Source organism: Mus caroli, chromosome 9 (genome assembly GCF_900094665.2).
Source record: "Mus caroli chromosome 9, CAROLI_EIJ_v1.1, whole genome shotgun sequence".
Classification (NCBI taxonomy): Eukaryota; Metazoa; Chordata; class Mammalia; order Rodentia; family Muridae; genus Mus; species Mus caroli.
In genome coordinates, this window is record NC_034578.1 from 39,336,515 (window position 1) to 39,349,466 (window position 12,952).

Here is a 12,952-nt window from a genome sequence, read left to right on the forward strand (position 1 = left end):
CAGTCTCATTCAGACATAAACCGCAGTGTGGTGAATTCACTGGGAACACAGTGAATAAACAAATGTCTTCAAACACATAAATGAAAAAGAAGGCCACGTATTGTCATTTGACAGAGCCTGTCTTCAGGGTCACAAGTTCACAGGAACTAATCTGTGCTTCCTGGAGGAACTTCTGTTCTATAGCCAGAAACTCAAGGTGACTTTGCAGAAAAACACTGAGAACAACCACACCAACTACACCGTGTTTGAGAACAACTCCAGGGAAAGAATAGGCCAAGAAAAGAGAAACCGGGCCCAGGGCCCACGTAAATAATGCATGAAGGGGCAGAGAAACCAGCTGGAAAAACTTAAAAGCAGTCAATAATTAATCCTGAAACAGTGAATATAGGTCTGAGGATAAAGAAAAGGGGGATAGAAAAGAAACTGAATGCCAACCTCAGAGCACAGGAAAAACCTCAACTCCAGACAAAACCCAAAAGTAAGCCCCTTCCCCTGAGGCAGACCTGCACTGCTCCTAAGGTCCCTCCTAGTAAGGCAGACAGGCTCACCTCCTAAAGCCACTCCCCCAGAGGCAGACCAGAAGCAGTCTGGCACTCTACCTAAAGCCACTCCCCCAGGGGCAGACAGGCACTTCTCCCAGAGCTCCTCCCACAAAAGCACACAGGCACTCCTCCTAAGTGCTCTATGCCCTTGACTTTGAAACTTCACAACAAAACATCTCCAACACAGAAAGGAGTTGACAGTAAAATTAAAACCTTTTGATCATCAAAGGACGTTAAAAACATAAAAGACACACCTAAAACTGGAAAAAGATTATGCAATATACATACAAAGAATTGTTTATTTTTTTAATTAAAATCCAATGGGGGAAATGGATAAAAGACAAAGAAGTATTTAACAGGAGATGGCCCTAACTGAGTAATAAAATTATGGAAAAGATGCTCACCCTCGATAACCCAGACAAAAATGAAAATCTCAGTGACCTTATACATAAGCAAAAGTTTAAAGCCCTGACAGCTGAAGCCCTGGGGGAAAGTGCTCCTACACTATAGAGAGCTCACGTGTGACGTGTGGAGAGCATGAGGACATCCGGTGCAAACACCTTACAGCAGACAACTCTCTAGATAGCAGAACTGAAGATAAACTCATCAAGTCTCCGTATGTTTGCCCAGGCTAGCCTGAAATCTGTGCTCACCCAGCCTCTACCTCCAGTGTGCTGAGATTACAAGCACGCACTCCCAAGTCCTGCAGCAGCACATAATATTTGATCCATCAATTCCAGCTCTCAAAGAAAGTTCTAGAGGAGCTGGTGTATGTGGACCAAGAGACAAGGGCGAGAACGCCCATAGACAGTTCTTTGAATCTGCAAATATCCTGGAGCTAATGGAGCTCTTACAACATACGAAAATAAAACGAAATGCTGCACAGAAATGGGAATGAGCAACAGCTCATTAAGTGAGCTTACTCATCAACATGGACACATTTTCAAACAATGTCGAAGGCTTGGAGATTTAACTCTGGTTCAGTCCCTAGAACTTAGGGGAAAAGATATGTATGTGTGTGTGTGTGTGTGTGTGTGTGTGTGTATATATATATATATATATATGTGTGTGTGTGTGTGCAGTGTGTGTGTGTGCAGTGTGTGTGTGTGTGCTGTGTGTGTGCTGTGTGTGTGTGCTGTGTGTGTGTGCTGTGTGTGTGTGCTGTGTGTGTGTGTGTGCAGTGTGTCTGTGTGTGTGCTGTGTGTGTGTGCTGTGTGTGTCCTGTGTGTGTGTGTGCTGTGTGTGTGCTGTGTGTGCTGTGTGTGTGTGCTGTGTGTGTGTGTGCGGTGTGTCTGTGTGTGTGCTGTGTACACCGCACACACACTCACACCGCACACACACACACACACACACACACACGGGCTTGAGTTGACTAACCAGAGAAGGGTAAGGCTGGCACAGCCATGCCCCGGGAGCTGCCCCTGGAGGATGGAGGCCAATGATGAGAAAGGGCTCGGGCTGGGGCAGTCAAGAGTTCTCCACTTCGCAGTCCACTTGACTGCTCTCCTCTCACGTCACCAGTACAGCCCTCAGCATCGCATCCAAATCTACCTCAGCCTCCGTTTTCAATGCTCTGCTCAGACCTCAGTGGCAGTTTCTTCACTGGTATCTCCTAACTTCCTGTGGTCTGTTCAAAGTAAGTCAGATGTATTCTTCAGAGTGCGGGTGGCTTCCCTTCTCACCGAGAAAGGAACCTAATTCCACCCCTCAGGCCCTCTGGGCTCTGCTTTCTGCTCTCTCCGTCCCGCACTTCCTTCCTTTTACTTCTCAGGCTTGCCAAGCTCATCCCGCCATTTGCTGACTCTCTGCCGAGTGCTCAGCTCGGTATCCAGGAAGTGCCTCAAATTGAAACACAGATGTCACCTTCCCAGAGGCTGCCTCCGACCACAGTGCCAAACACAGGCACAGCATCAGCATCTCTCCTTCTCTTCCACTCTACAGGGCACTTCTTATGACCCGTTAGTCTCCACCAGTGAGGCTGTGTCACCTGGCTTCATGTTACCCACAGCGGAGCCTGGCACACACCAAGTACTGGGTGGTTGAATGGAAAACTGAACCATACTTTGAGTGGACACGATGCAGTATCTACTGACGGTGAAATGAAAATCAAGTGGATTGGAGAGGAACACAGTAGACTGGGAAGAAGAATTAGGAAAATCACTGGGAAAGCATTATTCTAAGAACAACCTTACCACTACCTGCAGTGGTACTTCCGGCCTCATTCCTAAGGATGGTTAGTAAACTGCTAATCAACGTTTCACACTCCAGGATCTTTAGTTTTGAAAATGTAACTACTTAAATCTCCTGGGTCTCTCCTTCCATTCCCCTCCTCTCGCCCCATGTCTGTCTCTCTCTGTCTCTCTCTGTCTCTCTCTTTCTGTGTGTGTGTGTGTATTTAATCTACTTGAGAAAAGCATTGTACTTAAGAAGACGCCTCCAAGATGGCTGAGTGGTTAAGAGCATGTACTACTTCTAAGGAGGACCTGTGCTGGAAGGCTCATGACCACCTGTGACTTATTCCAGGGGAATCCAATGCCCCCTCTGGACACTCCAGGCACCTGCACTCACAAGCACACACCTACACACAGGCATACATATTTTTTAAAGAGCATGCTTTATTTAGTTCGAGTTCATTATGATCATTAAGGAGTTTGCACAAGTTACCTCTCAATGCCTAAACCAACAGGAAAATGAAGCTATGCATTGCATCTCAGCGCCATGAACATTATGAAAAAATGTTCGCTCAATGAAAGTATCTAGTTAAGTGGTTAACATATAGGAAGGAACTAATAGTTATTATTGGGAAGACCGAGAAGGGAAGTCATGGCAAAGGGGCCCCCAAGGGAAGTCAAATCACCAGTGTCCTTACACACAAGAGCTGGACACACAGCCAAGACTAGCCGTGTGGCCACCAAGAAGTCAGGTGAACACAAAGCTCACACAGAAGGGTGGGGAAGCACTCAGAACAGGAGAGTGTCACTAACTTCGTCAAGGAGTGAGTCACACATAGTATGGCTGCAAAGAAGCCATCAGAAACTCAGCAGATGGGAAAGGGAGGAAGCTGGTGCAGAAGCAGAAGTGAAGGACAGACGCAGGTAAGGAGGCCGACTGGAGTGTCTGCTGTGCTGGGCTGAGCTGGGCTGAGCTGGGCTGAGCTGGGCTGGGCTGGGCTGGGCTGGGCTGAGCTGGGCTGGGCTGTGCAGAGGGGAGGGGCCCGGAAGGTGGATACAGCTGTGGTCCCACCACAGGAGGCTGTGTTTATAAAGTTTACATTCTAGTAGCTGGGCAGTGGGAAAGTGAAAGGATTAAACATGCCATTTTGATAGCAATCCTTTTAAAGACAGAAAAACATCCTAAGTCCTTAATTATTACACCCCGGATCTGTTAACCGAAAATGGCAACTATGATAAGCCTGCATTCTGAAACCATAAAGAATCCCAGTGCTAAGACTGGGCTGGAATCTGGCCTCCTCATCAACTTGACCAGGAGGACGTTAAGCCACTTGTCTTTACAACAGCAGAGAAAAGCTGTGTTTACTCTGCGCATGTGCTGTGTAGCTTGCCATTACTATCTCATTTAACTCTCACGACACTCATAAAAGGCACTATTGACCCCATTTGAGATCAGAAAACCCAAACAAGGCTTGGGTCATTTGACTAGTGACTGACAGAGCCAGGATTCCAAGGGAGGCAGACTTCAAAGCCCTAAAATTAAACCAGCCTGGGCAAATAGGGCACTGCTCAGTTCATTAAACATCATGTACTCAGAAATCCTTTGTGTGTACCTGCTAGAGTTTAAAGCATCATGCAAGGCCGGTGACTCTGAAATTTTACTGGGCAGAATAACCATGGGCAGAGCACTAAGACATAAACGTCCCCAGCCCCACCCAGAAATTTTGGTTCAGGAAGCCCAAGATGGAGTCAGGAATCCATTTTTTAGTTCTAAGTTCAGTCGATATGATTCACCTGTTCCGTGAACTATGCTGGCTAGCTATGAGGTTCAAAGGCATTAGAGACTCCTGACCTCCGGGCACTTCTCATACAATAATGCAAGCATAAAGACTTCACATGAGAGAGGTCATACAAAATAAAACAAGAATGAACAGGATTTGATGAAGAAAGGGTCACTCTCCCACTGACAAAGGGAGACACAATGAACCGTCATCTGGGTGGGACGAGTATCTATTTGGAGAAATGGGAGGATGGTCAAAAAGAAAATTAAGGAAAGCTGGAGACGGCCCTGAATATCAAGCATTACACTAGTCTTTTTACTTAGTGCTGGCTGAACAGATGATAGCTGATGGTTTGAGAGGAAAGAACAGGACTAAGGTTAGCCATATTGTGTGTAACAGTTCCTTCACAATGCTGGGCAAGATCACAATCGACAGCTGGCCTACCACAGCTCTAAGTCCCCAAGAACCAGGATGCATAGTCTCAAAAAGGAGAACTGACAACTCCTGAGGCTGCGTGGAGGACACAGCTCAGGGGTATTTCTCACCTACTAAACCCAGATCCTAGCACTAGCAGCCCCAAGTTACTTTTCAGAACTCTTCCTGGAACTGTGGTAAAGTGTTCATCTAGCATGTGCCCGGTTCTGGGTTCATTTCCTGGTCCAGGAGTAGGACTGGGTGTATATGGGTGGCATCTAGTATATCTGGCCTGAATCTACAAAGCACTCATTTCATAGAATACACTTCAGGAGTAAGGTGTGAGTACACAGGCCTGCGCAGCCCACATGCATGTTACACCATTTAAATCTAACACACACACACACACACACACACGCGCACACACATATCACTATTTGGAGCAACACAATCTCACTTTATTCAGTATTCTAACAAGTATCAAGTGTCCAATTTCCAATTCTCAAACTCTAAGCATTCTGGATGCAAAACCTACAAGGGCAGAAGAGACGTCTATGGATTTGAGCATCAAGGGAGGGACAAAACACTTTAAAAAGGACACAGGATCAAACCCAGTGAGTTCTCCAGAGTCGTTTATTCAAGTGTACAAATGATTCCAAGAGTCTTGAAATGAATGAGGGTCCTCCCTAGCGATCCCAACACCTACTACAAAACATTCTTTAAAACACGAAATATTTAGCTTCTGGGAGACACAATGGTTCACACATGCCAACCCAATCCCCTTCAGCAGCAGCCACACCACAAGCCAACAACGAAGGCAGGGGCCTATTTTATAAAGACGCCTGACGGTGTCCTGTGCTGATGCTACCATGCTGCATCCACTGAAGGTGGGCTACGCTGAAGATGTCTAACTTGGTCAAGTTTTCCCAGGCGAGCGTGCCTCTAAACTCCATTTTCATCCACAACAAAAAAGAAGCCTGTTACGAACTGTCTCCTGTATACATCCTGTCATCGGTTACTGAAATGAGGTAACATCCTATGACATGCCACGTCCCCGCAGCAACAGGCTTTGTGACAACTTTCAAAGGAAGCAGCAACATATGAAAGGGTCCTTGCTTCATTCACCAACACCTACCAATGGCTAGTAAGAATTCACACTGCTTCTCTAAGGATTTCCTCTAGCTTGTGTGGATGTGCATGGGTGTTTGTGGAGGTGCACACGTGTGTATGAAGCCAACTGGAGCTCACGGGTTCAGCCCCTGGAATCTTGCTGTCCTGACTCCCCAGTGTTGAGATGACAAGTGTGTCACTGTACCCAGCTTTTCTAGGAGGGTGGTGGGAATCACAGGCCTTCATGCTTGTATGGCAAGCCATTTATCTACTGAGCTACCACCCAGCCCTTCATCTATGTCGTAAACACGGGAAAAGTATCTTCATAGGAGAAATTTAGGGGTTATCTCCCTGAAGGTCACACTTACATTTATGATTAAGTTTCCTCGTATCCCAACACATGAATTTTACTTATATCCTTATGCAGACAGCAAATCCCCCATCTAAAAACTACCTGAAGTGGGATCAAACAGCAGAAAGGTAAATCCATGTTTCCTCTCTTTTTTTTAAAAAAAAAAAAAACTTTATTTTTATGTGTAGGTGTGTAGGTGTCATCTGTGGGAGTATACGTCACAGGTGTACAGGTACCCAGAGGCCAGAAGAAGGTTACGGGTCCCCTCGGAGCTGGAGCCACAGAGTACACGCAGAGCCCCCTGACATTGAGTGCTGGGAGCTAAGCTCTGGTCCTCTGGAAGAGCAGGTGCTCATTAACTGCTGAGCCATCGCTTCAGCCCCACAGGTCGGTCAGTGTAAAAAAATACGGGAACAGTGAAATCGAATGTCTGTTACGTATAACTAAGACTGCTGTATTTCCCAGGCATGGCAAAGGACAGAGAAAAATCAAGATGAACTTGTGCCCAATTGCATCAAAACTTAGCCCGATGGTAGGTACTTCAGGAAATGGGTCAAGCACATTATACTACCACTGAAGTCCACTGAACATTATAGTCCACTGAAGCATGAAGCTGCCCCTACAACGTGCATGGGATGCACTTGCCCTCCAGAAGCTAACGACATATTATACGCTGACTAACCAAAAAAAAAAAAAAAATTGCCTAAAGATGCCATTTTCCCAACCACAAATTGTGACCTATGAATCGATTTGCTGGAATCCAGTCAGCATGTTTTCTTTCTAATGACAGAAAATAGAACATAACAGAAATAAGCAGAAGGTACCTAACAAGGGTAGACGCGGCTCTGTGAAGCCAGACATGGTGCCTCCCATCTTTAAGCTCAGCACTGGAGAGGCTGGGACAGAAAGAATACAGAGAGTAGCAGGCCAGCCTGGGCTACCCAGTGAGGTCAAGAGAATCTGTATCATAAAGCCACTACTTTGTAAAACCTTTCATTCGTGTGTGTGTGTGTGTGTGTGTGTGTGTGTGTGTGTGTAGGTGCAGAAACTAAATCATAATGCCCTTATCAGTGTGAGGTTTTTGCTTTTTTCTTAAGTTAGAGCTATGGTTAAAAGCCAAAGGACCCAGGCTGACTAAACATCCTTAATCCTCTGACCCCAATCAAGTTCTCTGTTCAAAACGAGCCTATGGAATCCTATCAAGAGCTTCAGAGACAGAATACAAAAGGGGCAAGCCTAACCAAGGCTGCTTTGGGCCCCAGGGCCCAAACAGTTGGCTCAAGCACTCTTCGCTCAAGATGGAACCACTGAAATCTATTCAAGAGTTCCTTGATACACAGGCAAAGGCTATACAAAAGCAGAGAGAAGGACAAGTCTCAGCCAAGCTTTTAGCTAGCCTTGAGGTCCTGCCAGTTTCCTTAACAGCCCTAAGGCGGTGCCTACAAACTCCTGTAGCTAAGCAACCTTAGAGTGGGGCTTCTCCTTCCTCCTCCTTCCTCCACTGACTGTCAACAGTTCAACTCCTCCAATCAACTTTTCCTTAACTACAACTTCTGCAATTGCTGCCTGTGTCCCTAAGGAGGACGAACTCTCTTCCCTTCCCCAAATCCCAGACTGTCTTCCTAGTAGTTCCAGAAGCCTGTAGTCTATTCAGTTTATCGCGGATCATTTCGCACCATTACCAAGAAGCTAGGATGGAGTCTCCTGGCAGCCCCCAATCTTAATACGGCTTGGTGCAAAAACATGCTCCCCAAATTCCTAGCAAACTACAAGCTTTAAGCAGTCCAGGAAGGGACAGGCTTAGTGATCCAGGAGTTATAGGAACAGCTGCTCTTTCCCACTAAGATATCCAATCTTACTGATGGGGATACATCCCGAGGACTTGACACGTCCAGTTGTTTTCATCATTTTCCTGATTCAGTGATTCAAAGCTAAGTTTCCCACCCAGGGAGCAGCTTCCATACCCCCAGGCCTCAAGGAGGCTGGGAGCATCTGGCTTGCTGCCGCTGTCCAGCCTCCTGCCCTCCATCAGTGCGCCATCCTCCCAGGGTCCCAGGCTTGGCCTCCTACCCCCCACAGGTGGAGCACGCCTCGGGCCTCCGGCCCCGGAGGAGGAGCAGCGGCCGGGCTACACTCACCCCTCGGCCCGGGAGGCGGCGGCTCCTCGGGCTGCGCCTCCGCCCGCCCGGCCACCGCCGTCGCCGCCGCTCGGCTTCCGGCCTGCTCCAGGCCGGCCCCGGACCGGCTCCACTTCACCTCGACCCCTTCTCCGGCCGCCAGAGCCCAGTGTCCTGCATTGACCCGGAAGCAGCTTTCCGGGGACCCCAACAACAACACGTGACCCCGCCGCACGTGTCACGTCCGCTGCGTGATTGGGAGGGGCCAGAAGAGCAGAGCCTCTCAGAGCGAGCTGCGGTTGCCATAGCAACCGGGAATGGTGGTATCCACCTAGAGTGGATCAGAACTACATCCCATCTGCTTGCTTTTCTTACCAGTGCACCAGGGGAGCAACCCCAGGTCCAAAGACCGATCACCTACAAGAGAAGCATCCTTGGAGAAAGGAGCCCTAGACGAACGTGTCCAAACACACCTGCAATCTTGGCCTGACTCAGTGTGGCCCTACTTGTAATCACTACCTGTCCTTGACTTCACAGGCCTCATCTATAAAATGCCCTGTACGATCTCTATACTTCATATACATCTAGGCGTAGGGGACAGTTTGACCTTCGTTCTGTGCCCCCTCTAGTCCTGAGGCACCTGAAGCTCCCAAACACTAACAATTTACAGTTTTCACCTATTGTGTGTGCTTTACAGCCATAGCCAATAAATACACGAGATAAATCAAACAAACAAAAAACCCACAAAACAAAACCCACAAACCTTCTAAAGGACATATTTTGTAGAATTGAAAATTGAAGTTGGGAAGTCAAATGATCTGCTCACGGCCACCTTACTTAGCAAAAATGGCCGGGCTGAGACTTGAAACTAGGTCAGGCTGGCTCCAAAGAAAATATGCTTCACACCAGGCCATAGCTCTGGCTCCGAAGCCTCACACTTGGCTGTTGGGTTGTTTGCTTTTGTGCCCATGGACTAGAGATGGTGCAGGCTGATCCTGAGGAGGAACCAGCCATGCACAGATAGGTGAGTGGAAAGTCTACGAGTTGAGGAGAGTTCTGTGCATGATGTCAATCTGCTTTGGCTTAGTGTGTGTCCAGGAGGATGAGGGGGATGCCAGGAACATGCGCATGTATATACTGGTTCCCAGAAAGAGGAAAACAAAAATTCTTACCATCCTCAGGCCCTGAGGACTTCAATTGACTCTTTTTGTCTTGTCCCATAGGCAGGACTTAGACTGGAGAGAGACTTAAGAAGGACCTGGTTAAGAAACACATTCTGAGGGCAACGAGTCAGGCAGTGGCTTAGAGTACTCTTACGTGGTTGCCTCCTGCCCAGGAAAGCACTTTGCTGACACCTTAGGAGGGACTAGAGTTATTGGCAGGACCACAGCTAAAAGGAGCCTCAGTGGGAAGGACATGCAGAGCAGAGGAACTGGAAGCAGAGGAGGAAGGACAGGGACAGGGGGCTTCCCTCTGGAGAGTTTGCTCACATACTAGGGGAAATAAGAGCCGTAAGTCATTACTACTAACATATACTGTTGCTATGGATAGAAACACACACATAGACACTGAATGTAAGAGTCCCCTTAGAAAACAAACTCAGAGATCAATGTTTCTATCTGTCTCTTGTTGATCTCCCTGTGGCAGCTAGAGTCCTCTTCCTAAAACTTGAATCAGACTGCATCACTTGATGGGGCTGACCCTTCCTGAGACTCCCAGGGGCTCCTCTTCACCTCAGGATGAACCTGCAGTCAACAACATGCTTCTTGGAGTTCCCTTCAATGGGCCAACTTTCCCAGCCTCATCTCTTACCTGTCTCCTGTTACTCTACGGCCGCGCCATTCAGTCTGCTAGCTATATGTTGCTATTTAATTTTGTTTTTGTTGAAATCAGGGAGTTGGGGAGTTGGAGGTGTATCTGGGTCATTAGAGTGCTTGGTCAGCACACAGTAAGCATGGGATCAACCATCACACCTTGGTTATGTGGTGCTGCACAGCTGCATCACCAGCAATGGACAGGCTGGAGCCGGAGGAGCCGGAGGAGCCAGTGTTTGAGGCTTCCCAGAGTGAATTCGAAGCCAGCCTGGGTGGCATGACATACTGACTCAAGAAAACAAAATATAAATAAAATGAAGGGCTAAGAATGTGGATCCTTTGTAAATCCGTTGCCATGCTGTCCAAGGCTCTGGTGGATTCTCAGATGGATGGACACACACACACACACACCACAACTTAGTCAAACAGATTTCCTCAGTCATGTGATACTGGTATCACTTGGAGTGTTATCTCTTACCGCTACTGGCTGCCATATGGAACGGTTCACATCTAGTATCTCTTACCACCACAGAACCTTCTAGTGGGCAGTGACTCCCTAGCAAATCTCCACGTGTCTTGCTTTGCAGCAGTTCCTCTGATAAACCATTTGGCGGAAACATTTCTATTTTTCTGAGATGGAAAACGGCTCATGATTGCCTGTTCCCCGAGTGAGAGCGTCCGTGGAGTCAGGTCAGTGCTAGTCCGCAGAGGGCAGACTTAGTCTTGTGGTTTTCAGCATCAATTTCCCATCATTCCGAAAGGGTCATCATCTAGAAAAGAGCAGGCAGACACTGGGCCAAGATGAAAAAGGCAACCACAGGACAAGTACCTGGTCATTTTTATTAGAAATTGTGGATACTTTGATCATTTTGATTAATAAAACAGCAATTTCATAAGGCTGGGTGTGTGGTACAGGCCTGTAATCCTAGCGTTTGGGAGGCCAAAGAGAGGATTATCATGAATTTGAGGCTCGCCTGGTCTATAAAGTGACATCAGAAGAAAGGAAAGAAGAGAGGGAGGGAGAGAGGGAAGGATGGAGGGAGGGAAGGAAAAGAGAAGGCTTAGGGAAATTAAGGCTGCTTTTATCTGTTCTCATGAACTCCTTGTTGTTAAAAATGGGTTCAACAAAAGCCAAATCTGTTCTAACAGTGTATAGCAATTCCTGGAGGCGTCGGTCTGGTTGGCCAGTTGATTCTATGATTCTTCATCGGAGTGGTTCTCTGATTCAGGATTTGCCACGCCCTAAGAGCTGTCTTAGCCGCTCTCTGTGTTCTGCTTGTGCCAGATGCTGCTGGAGGTGTTTTACATCGATTATTCCTTTTAATCCTCCTGCAGTACATCTGGTACTATCAGATCTATCAAGAGAGACTCGGCTTAGGCAATGCATCCAGCAACCTACAGATAGTAAATGGGGATGCCAAATCCATATTGAGGTCAGTCTGACACAGGAGTCTGAGTTCGTAATGGCCCTGTAATGAGGGGATATCAATGGAGTGTGAAGTCTCAGCCAGATGTTTGCATATTCTTTTGATTCAGCAAATGCTTGTTTATAATCATTGTGTATCTGTATGTCTTAGACTTAGCGAGGTGGCTTGAGGCAAACAAATATGGATCTGACAGGGATGCTGCAGTGTGGTTCGAAAGATAACATGCATACCCAAAAATTGATGGAGCTCTATAATGTAATGAAAGTACTTTTTATTTGCTTACTTTTATGGCTGTTTGTTTTGTGTTTTATTTCATTGAGATATGGTTTTGTTCTGTGAACCAGGCTGGCTTCAACCTCATGATTCTCCTATGTCAGTCGGCTTCCAACATAGTGGGATTACAGGCGTGCAGCACCACAACTGGCAAGGTTGTGAAACCTAAAGGGAGTAAGGGTGACACACTTTCACCTAAACCTTTTTTCCATGTGTGCAGTGGGATAATGCAGGGCAACGCAATGTATCAGTGTGAAAGCAGGGATGCGGAGGAAAGAAAGCAGCTACTTGACTAGAAATAATAGTACTTAGGAAAAATAGTTTTTAATATCTGCCCTGGTTTTTCCGTATGTCTCTTAAACTCTTTTCCTTAGACCTTTAACTACTGAATAACTTGAGTCTGATAAACCAGCATAAAATACCCAAAATATGTGTAATACATTGTATACATTGTGTGTATATATAAATTTATATATATATATATATATATATTCATAAATCCCATCAAAGTCACATAAATTCTGATTCATGGCTGGCACATGTCTCTTTAACATTTTCAGTTCTGGGGTTCTGCATGTTTTTTTAAAAACATAACTGATGTGAGGGCAGGTGTCACTCAGGAGATCGAAGCAAGAGGATCACAAGTTCAAGGTGAATCTGAGCAACTAAATAAGACTATGTCTAAAAAGCAGGGAGTGGGGAGGACTGAGGCTATAGCCCAGTGGTAGCATTTTCTTAGCATGCTTGGGACTCTAGGTTCAAACAAAGAAAAAAAATGGCCAATCCTTCTCAAAATGTAGCCTGTAGGGCCAAGTTTCATGAGCAAACAGAGATTGAGAAATTCTTAAACTAGAGAGCAAGACCTAGAACTGATTGGGAATTGTCTTAGTCAGGGTTTCTATTCCTGCACAAACATCGTGACCAAGAAGCAAGTTGGGGGAGAAAGGGTTT

The 12,952-nt window shown here is 46.6% G+C and overlaps 1 protein-coding gene across 1 annotated transcript in view; it reads right to left on the reverse strand.

Moving 5' to 3' along the window:
- Tbcel (tubulin folding cofactor E like) overlaps positions 1-8,699 on the reverse strand; it is a 59,288-nt gene extending 50,589 nt beyond the window's left edge. Inside the window, exon 1 of the mRNA XM_021171415.2 lies at positions 8,509-8,699. The gene's annotated coding sequence lies outside the window, so the exon portion shown is untranslated. The remainder of the gene's footprint in view (positions 1-8,508) is intronic.
- Positions 8,700-12,952: the final 4,253 nt, after the last annotated feature.